We start from the raw sequence: 8,147 nt of genomic DNA, 5'->3' as shown, positions 1-8,147 counted from the left end.
ATGCCCATTGGAACTTGTAAGGTAGTAAAGTAAAGCATCATATTGGTGTTGGTAGAGGAAGTAAGGTGCTTGTAAAGGTAGTAAAGAAAGATTTGTATATTGGTGGTGGTAAAGGTAGTAGATTATTTTGAAAGTTAATTGTTATTAATCATATTCTCCAGGTATCTTACATTTATTATATTTTAGGTTGAATTTACTTAATATTTAGTGTTTATAACATCTGGATATTTAATGGAAATTAGGGATTCTGCATATGGTATAATGTAATATTTGTGCAATTTTCAAGGACAGGGGGATTGGTTTGGTTTGATGTAGTTTGGTTTGGTTTTCTCGAGGCTAATACTTACCAGAATGTTTTAGAATTCAATTTTTTAGTGTAGTGACTTAAGGATTCAACACCTTTGTAGCTATTGTTTTTCATAGATTCTTTTAGTATAGGGTTCCAGTAACGTTCATGAGACTTTCAAAATTTCCAATATTATCTTCTCTCCCTACCTAACCCCACAATTTTGAATAATGGGCCACTCAAAATCAGTTGTTAGTTTGGAATGTTTGTAGTGGGAAGGAAGAAAGGCTCCTTAGAATTGAGTTCCCATCCATAGAAGGAATGCCATGTTTTTGGTAAATAATACTTACTTCATGTATCTAATCATGCTTCCATGATGGAGTTATAGGGAATTTTCATAGAAATAGAGTTGTAAAATTTGAAATGGTCTTTTTTGGAATGATTAGAGTCATTCTACCTATTATATTTTATTGCATTTCATTTTTCATTAGAGGTAGCCTTTATCCCCATTATTAATTGTTCATTGAATATCTAAGGATTTATAGGATACATGGATTACATAGTGCTTGTTTGTATCAACTTTCTTACAAGTTGATATTTTTTTGCATATATTCTCATTTATCAAAGAATTCTATCCAAGGTCAAGATAGCTAAGAGATGGATTTCTAATAGCCTTTATCATGCTTGTTAGTGTTATGAGATATTAAAGCAATGTTTTGGGAGCGTCATTCGATAATGTTCTTAATGGGGCTTGGGAGTAGTTTTCATTGATGGTGTAATCTATTTGGTGATTGGTGCACTCGAAAACACCATGCACTTCTAGCACTATGTCATTGTCTAGTGATCTCTGCTTTAATTACTCTTCGAGGTTAGATGTAAGTTTTTTTTATTCATGAGTTTAACTAATTTCCTTACTTTTGTTTTATGTGGTGGAATGAATTTTTCCATCAATATCTAGATAGGGGAACTATATTGATAAATACATCAATAAAATAATTTTGAATTTATCATAGTATTTTTTGATTTACCGAAATATATGTAATCACTCATTTATTCCTTTAATCCTTTTTTATATATTTCTTTGTATATATAAACAAATATTTTAACTATCCCTAAAGTTTGAGCTCTTTAATTATCCCTAAAAAGAGGTGATATGACTAAATCTTCCCATACGAATTTTTTTGAAGATCATGCCTTTTGCTTGTACTATATCAAAGATGAATAAATGAATGAACAAAATAATGAATTTCACATAAATAATTTTTAGTTTTTACTATATTTTGTTATATTCATTTTGCATCTTGTAATTTTTAATTTTGTGGCATCGTGTGGTGAATGTGGTTGATAGCAATTTTTTTGTTGTCTTAGTAGGAGCATGAAATTTATGGTTGCATTCAAATCATGGACTTGTAACATTTTTGACACGTTGTTCTATATATTCATTTTATCTATGTTTCATTTTATTTCTTTTTCCACTATCTTGGTTAGACTCTATGCTATTAGTTTTATTTTCCTTCTTCAGAGTCTTATGATTCTCATTTTGCATTTTGTAGACTCTATGCTATTAGTTTTCTTTTCCTTCTTCACAGTATTATGATTCTCATTTTGCATTGTGTAGGATTTTATGGTTATTGTGTTGATCGTTTTGTTGTAATTCTGTAGATGTTATTTTCAACATTTTTTTCTGGGAGAACTTTTATTTATGGTGGGAATTAATGAAAGTCAATGTTTTTACCAAAAAATAAAATCTCATGAAATATGGACCAAATAGATAAGGCCCCAGTATTTAGAAAAAATCATACACACTCAAACTTCAATCCTATACTTACTCTAGAAAAAAATGGCTATTTATAACATATGTGAGTGGATTAATTTCATCCATATGAATAAAAAATTGAAAGGGACAGTTGTTATCCTAATTGTTACCTTATGGCTAGCAACCTTATCATCATCCTTAAAGATAAACTAACAAATAGACACTCATTTATCTCTAATACAATAGAAACAAGTAGGTTTGATCCATACTCTAACTAATTATAGATTCCCATGGGTTAAAATAGAATACATATATCATTTATTTACGACACACCTAACTAAGAAAGGTGTATCTCTATGCATTGCAAATTTGACATTTCTCAAAATTTTGGTAAAAATATAAATATTTACGTCCTAAGGCATTCCCCTCTGAAATCCATTCCCCTTTTTGCCTACCTGTCATCCTTTTGTGTCGTATGATTAAATGTTAGACGATTACAAAAACTTCAACCGTTCAATCAAAATAGTTACAAATTCGTTGGGAATAGTTACAAATTGGTTGGAGAGTGGTATGCATTTGTTACAATAATGGTATGCATTGGTTACTTGTAATGATCCGTAGACTTCTTTTTTAAACTAAATGCTTTGTGCCTACCATTCTTTGAAAGATTGTTGTTGCGTTGTGGGTTGAAGTATTGGAAAAAATTTGTTGATGTTGGCAATGGCTTTGGTGTGTATTTGGGTCTGTGGGATTTTTCACAACCTGGTTCTGCAGTTGGGAGTTCTCCACTGAGATTGGGACGGTTCAGACTCGGCTACCAAAGGAGGGTAATACAGTGTCAACTACAAGTATTCCCCTTTCGTTGTCACGCTAACCAACCTTATCTTGTAAGGATGCGTTGTTGATCCCCTGGAGCAGTTTCACGCAGTCTCTTGCTCAACTGACACAACCTCCTTGACCTCACTTTCTAAACTTGTCAAGCTCTCGGAAGACCAGAAAGCATTGTCTAGTTCTCTGCTTGTACAAAAGACCTCGATTTCGCTGCTTTGATGATGGTGGTATTAGAACATATGATTGTAATTCTACACAGTTATTATTTTATATCGGAAGTGTTTTCCGGATTTAAAGTTTAATAAGGAATGCTTGGTTGGGGTTTTCTAGTTGCGTCATCTGGTATTTTTTCTGCAGATTCGTGATATTATTTTTTGTGTTGGCACCAGCTTCATTATACCCTAAGAAAAAAAAGCAATTCAGTGGTGGAAAAAAAATATAAAGGTGCTTATAGCCTTTACAGGTCATCCATGCACAATTCTTAATACTGTTTTGGAAAAAAAAGTGAGCTTGAGGTTGTCCACATGTTTTGAATCTATTTATACGTGATGGATTTGTATGGAAAGGTTTGAAATATTTTGAATATTGTGTGATATTATAATAAAAAAGGTGTTGCGTTGATGACTAAGAGGTTATTTATAACTTTGTATCTTCCTCTATTCTTGTGCTCTATTGGTCAAATACTAAATAACAATTTGGAGAAAAATGAATTATTACTTGAAGTTAAAATATAAATTAGAAATTTTTAAATATTACTTTGTAGAAATATATCAATTTTTACTCATGGTGTGAGAAATACTAAATAACAATTTGGAGAAAAGCATCATAGGTGTGAGAAATACGCAATCGACCCAAAGAATTTATTTTCGGGGAAAAATGAATTATTACTTGAAGTTAAAATATAAATATGAGTTCATTAGAAATTTTTAAATATTACTTTGTAGAAAAATATCAATTTTTACCAATTCCATTCATTTTGTTATAATTGTGTTCATTATTTTAGTTTATTAAATAATGACATTTAATTTCTATGTGCATTACAATGAAATTCTATATATGGTTGACTACCCATCTAATTTGCACTTCAATTCCCCATATTAGAGCATAGTTTAGCGATCGTCTTGACTTGGGAAATTTTCATTATTTTATTTTATTAATTAATGACATTTAATTTCTGTGTGCATTATAATGAAATTCTATATATGGTTGACTACCCATCTAATTTTCACTTCTATTCCCCATATTAGAGCATAGTTTAGCGATTGTCTTGACTTGTGAAAGGAACCCACATCATTATTTCTTTTTTATATGCTTGATTTTTGGACGTTAAAACCAATTGATCGATTATTCAAATTATGATATTGATCCATTATTCAAATTATGATATTTGACTGATTATCCATCGAAAAATTCTCATAGTAACATTGAGGCCAAAGAGAAATATGCACTATGACAAATTGCCAAATTGTTTAAAAGCAAGCACAAACAGAAATATGAACTAACCTAAAAAGGCATATGTCATGTCAAGCTCTACACATAAGCATGTCAGTATCTAGGACGAGTCTGGTGGCATATTTCAAGTGAATAGCATTCAAATTATAATTTTAATCTCCATGGAGCTTTCTACACATTGGAGAAGATTGAGGTATAGTTGCATATTTCAAGTGAATAGCATTCAAACTGTAATTTTAATTGCCATGGAGATTTCTACAAATTTTGAAAAGATTGAGGTGTAGTTGCTTTTCAATATGAACCACACGTTGTGCAATTAGATATTTAACAACCCCTTAAAAAACACCAATTCACAATGAAAACACTCACAATGTGATCCATATGAGCATGGGAGATGAATCGGGTGTCTTATGAAATGTTTGATTTAAGTCATTTACTTATAAACGTTCCATAATCTTAATAAAGAGCATTTTCATAAATCCTTTAGAGTGAAGTGTTTTGCATTACCTTCACTATGAACATATACTAGTTGGAATCTCCGTGAAACACCACATATGATAAAAAGGAAACGCCAGTAAAGAAACAAAATTGCATAAAATTTTGACTTCCTTCTTCTATGCTATTGTTTCTTAAGCCATTGGAATCTCCATGAAACATAAAATATGATAAAAAGGAAACACCACAATATGATAAAAAGGAAACACCACATATGATAAAAAGGAAACACTCGTAAAGAAACACCGATAAAGAAACAAAATTGCATAAATTTTTGACTTCCTTCTTCTATGCTATTGTTTCTTATGCCATTGGAATCTCTGTGAAACATAACATATGATAAAAAGGAAACACCACATATGATAAATAGGAAACACCAGTAAAGAAACAAAATTGCATAAAATTTTGACTTCTTTCTTCTATGCTATTGTTTCTTATGCCATTGCCTTACGGCGTTTCCTTTGCAACATGTGGTGCAAATGCTAGTTTTATCACTTGTGATACAATATAGTGAGTCAATTTATACTCACTTCATCGTTTGTCTTGCAATTTGATATGGGATATTCATTTGTTTTTCACTTACATTGTTAAAGTGGAAAGTCTGGAGATTTTAGAGCTTTTATTATGTACTTTAATTCAGGCAGGCAATTCTTCTTTTTCCCATATCTTTGAGAATATGTTTAGGGATTTTAAAACTTTTATTATGTACTTTAATTCATGTTGGTAATTCTTCTTTTTTCCCATATTTTTGAGATATAGTTTTGCATCTAGCACTACATACTACTTTTTTTTCAGCTTTGGTAGGTAATTAAATATTTAAGTCCTTCTTATAGCTCCATGGAATAAAAATATAGCTGATGGTACATAAAAATTTAGAGGTTGAATTTCATGCCAAATTAGTTTCCATGTAACCTATCAACTTAATCTTCACATGATTACTATATTCAATATCATAATCAAAATTTAACTTTAGGTATTGAAGTAGATTCCTGGTTTCTTTCAGGTAACTCATGTGGTTTAACCATGAGTTTATAAAATATACTAATTGAATATGAAATGCCTTGTTGCATTTAATTAGTTCATAATTTCCACCAAATTTCTATATAAAATGCCATAAACTTATTTTGTACTATCATCTAAATAAATTTTTGAGAACATGACATGTATACACATGGTCCTTATATTGGATTATAGAACAAGCCCCTCCACTTAATAAAAAGTAATTTTATTATATTGAAAAAAATGCCATTATAAATCTATCTTAATCACATATTTACCAAATACTAAAAAAAATAAAAATCTTTTAACATGTCTCTTTTGAAATTTAAAATTTGATACTTCTTGAATCTATAATTAAAATAAATCTATATAAATTATAGATAAATAAATTAAATAATTTATATTATAAATCTTACAAAAATTTAATTTTGGAATATGGCTACAATTCCATATTCTAAAATTCAAAAACTTGCTACAACTAAAAGAACTTAACAAATAGTTTTGAATTTCAAAGAATTCGGCGCGATTCCTATTTTGTAACCACATAACATCGAAGCACAAAATATATGAGAGATTTTTTCCCTTCGTCATCATTCTATTACGACTGATGTTTTAATCATTACAAGGTTAAATAATAAAGTTTAAATGACACGGATCGATCTGTATTGGAAATAGATATTTATATGTCAAAGATATAATATAAGTATATTAACTCAAATCAGGAAAATTCGCCGATTCTTTAGAACAAATTAAATTCTATAAGGTATAATGATATATAATAAAGAAATATATGTTAATATTTGTCTCAGTAAGTGAATTTTAAATATATTATAGATAATCATGATTTTCTTTTGACACAGTGCATTATATACTGATATGGACATTGTGAAGATGTATGGAATTGAAAATAACAAAGGAGACATGTAGAATAGAAGAAACAATTACAAAAGATAATAATCCAAACCTGAGTTAGTCTTTAGAGTAATTTTTCCTTTTTGAAACCCTTACTCAGCTTTTCAGAGCTATGTTTATTAAGACAATTTCAAGGTTAATATTGCCCGCTAAAGAAGAATCCTTGACAAAGTCCAAAGAATCTGACTCATCAGCTCACCTCAATGCACCCAAAGAGGCATTATTATTCACTATCTCTGTGTTTTCCGAAGGAGCATGGTTTACAACATGATCATCGGGAGGCTTTTTAGGATTTGAAGTCTCGACCTTGTCCACCAAATGCAATTTATCATCAAATCCTTCATCATCCTTGTTTGAAGCAAAGGAAGCCTCCTCCTCCATAGGAAGTGGGTTGTAGTGCTTCTGAATTTTAGCTCTGGAATTTTAAATATTATGCTTTTGGCGAGATATGAACAAAGGGAAAGAATTTGCTAACATAAGTGGCAACAAAAAGAAGTATTCTCATTGTTTGGAGCTTGGATCAATTGAAAATCGCATTTTTTATATTTATTTGGTTTGAAAACCCTTTACATATATCAATTTGAATACATATTTTGCTATAGTTGTAGATGCCTAACTGCTCAAAAGAAGTTTCAATTGCAAGGAAACATCCGAGGGAATTTCCAATGGCCTAAAAGATTGAGTAGTTCCATAAGTGAGTAGGTATATTAGCAAGCCTATCCCATATTGGTGGCTTAGTAATGACTATTGTGCAAGGGTTAAAATTTGCAAACAAGGTGGTTAGGAGCAATATTCCATTTATTTAGAACTATGACCCTTCATATAATACTTTTTGGTAGTCTTCCTGTTCAACAAACACCACATGAAAAACCCATAGCGTAGAAAATGATCTTGCAATTCATGGCCCATGCAAAATGGAGCCATTAGTAAAGATTAGATGAGAGGGGCCATAAGCCATTAAAATGATAGACTGGGGATGGATCTGCATAGATCTGATGGAGTTTCTCAAGTGCATGGTGAGATATTTCTACAGAAGGAAATTCCTCACATATTTTGACCAGAAACGACCTAGGAGCTTTCCTAGGAATGAGCTACATTTGGATAGGGTTGTGCATGCACAACATCTTTATAAGAAAAATCGTAAGATGTGGAAGATTTTCCCCAACCCTTGTAAACCAAGGGCCAAAATCATAATGAAAAATTTACCAATATCATAGAGTGAAAGAGGGGAAGAATCATCTAGCTTCTTACATTCAAAAAGTAGGCATTGCATGATAGAGGGAATACCCACCCAGAGCTCTAGAGAAAGCTTGATGTCCCACACCAAATCTATGGAACAAACCCGAAGAAGCAATGAATGCTTAGATAGAAGTTTGACAAAGATCTAAAAAAAGTGTGAGGAGCCAGGGGGCAAGG

Source organism: Pinus tabuliformis, chromosome 2_1 (assembly GCF_031772625.1).
Source record: "Pinus tabuliformis cultivar Carrire ecotype Pingquan chromosome 2_1, CPIR1, whole genome shotgun sequence".
NCBI classification, from domain to species: Eukaryota; Viridiplantae; Streptophyta; class Pinopsida; order Pinales; family Pinaceae; genus Pinus; species Pinus tabuliformis.
Note: the sequence above shows the minus strand (reverse complement) of the source record.